This window comes from Poecilia formosa, unplaced genomic scaffold (genome assembly GCF_000485575.1).
Source record: "Poecilia formosa unplaced genomic scaffold, Poecilia_formosa-5.1.2 Scaffold264, whole genome shotgun sequence".
Lineage (NCBI taxonomy): Eukaryota > Metazoa > Chordata > Actinopteri > Cyprinodontiformes > Poeciliidae > Poecilia > Poecilia formosa.
The window spans coordinates 28,456-30,253 of NW_006800203.1; positions in this window are offsets into that span (position 1 = coordinate 28,456).

The following is a 1,798-nucleotide window of genomic DNA, read 5'->3' on the forward strand; positions in this document are numbered from 1 at the left end:
CATCTGTACATACAATATTGATACAGTTGCACTTGAATAAGTTACAGAAAAAATATCTGAATAACCTGAATAACAGTAAAATAAATATCTCAATAACCTCTGACATAGTCAAATGCTATCCTGCAAACACAGAAGTGTTTGGATTAACGATCTTGAGCCAAACAGAAACAGATAATCACCCCCTCTGGGGTTTAGGTCTTTGCTTACAACTAGCCGACACAGTGGTGATTGGTAGATATTCCCACTGCATCATGTTTTAGTCTTTCTGATGTTTGTCTTGTCTTGTCCCTTATGCTGCAGGGGGATTTGTTCTTGGCTTCAAAATGCAGTCTGGAGTTCAAATCTAAAATTTATATTCATCAATAAATATAAACTACAATTATCCACAACTGCTTGAAAATGACCCTTCATAATCAGCCAGTTCTGATAGAGAGCTGCTGCGTCTATCAAAATAAAATCATATATCATAAAATATTGATTAAACTTTTTAGATAGATGGAAATACAGAGTATTAGAAGATTTTGGTCTTAATTTTGTACTGTGTCTTAGATCTTCTTTTACCTAATTTGTTGCTTAGCTTAGTAATTTAATCTTAAAGCTCTACTTATGGACCAGGAGAACTGCCTTTGACTAGGCCAGTGGTTCCCAAACTTTTTTTCCTGCCCCTCCACCCCCCACAGTGGTTTCTAAATATTTTCGTCTCCCCTCCTCTCCCCCCCATGGATTATAAATAGCTGTCTAGTTGAACGACATGTGTGAGCGGGGGAGGATTCTTAAAGATTCCCTGTCTCTAAGAACAGGGGGGCGAGGGGGGTAATCGACTTTTTTGGGGGCAAAATGAATGTATGTAGCTGAACATAGACAACAACATCAGTAGCCTACAAGCTACTTGTTAAGCTTAAGGTGCTGTATTGATATTAGCTAGTCATCATCAGCTAACTTTACCTGCATCCAACAGCTTTACTCAACTCAGTCAGTTAGTTTGGGGGGAAAACTGTGAAAAGTTTTTTGAGTTTTGCTGGTTTGCTGCCATTATTCTGACACACACCTGCGTAGCTCCGCACAGCAGCAGCAGCAGGTCTAGTTCACTGCCGCACAGGTGTAAACCCAGCGCGAATGTTGTAGCGCTCATGTTGCGTTTAAAGGCGGCTCGGAAAAACAGGCTACGACATGTTAACAACGGATTAAACAATTTTAACTGCTGATAGAAGTGACAGAGGACACAGATATGGGAAGTGTGGAAGCCCCTACTGTATCCTATTGACATAGGAATAACAGAGAGTTGGCCATTCTAAGGTAAAAACCCAGCGCATACAGTGTTCATGTTTTGTTTTGTTTTGTTTTTTTCATCCAGACGGCTTCCAGCGCCCCCCCTGCAATGGCACGGCGCCCCCCTAGGGGGTGCGCCCCACAGTTTCGGAACCTCTGGTTTAGGCAGAGTTGGTGCCTGGCAGAGGTCAGAAAAGCTTGTCCCATAAAACTTGTACAACCAAAACAGCTTTTAAAAACTCAATAGGCATCAAATGGAAGAGCTACTAAAGCCACATAAATTAAATCTCCCTGTTTGTCCCTAGAGAGATGCACAGTGTAGCGGATTTAGCTCATTATCCAGGGCCGGTCCACAAATGTATGAGTCCTTTAGGAGAATTTGAGTTAGGGGCTCCTCCTGCTGCTAAGAACATCAGTACCACTAACAGCATTTAATTTCTTAATGGACTTAGTGAAATCTGAGAGAGGGCAGTTAAAACCAAACAGAGATAATTATTTACTGAGATGTACTGTATTAATAAACAAACAA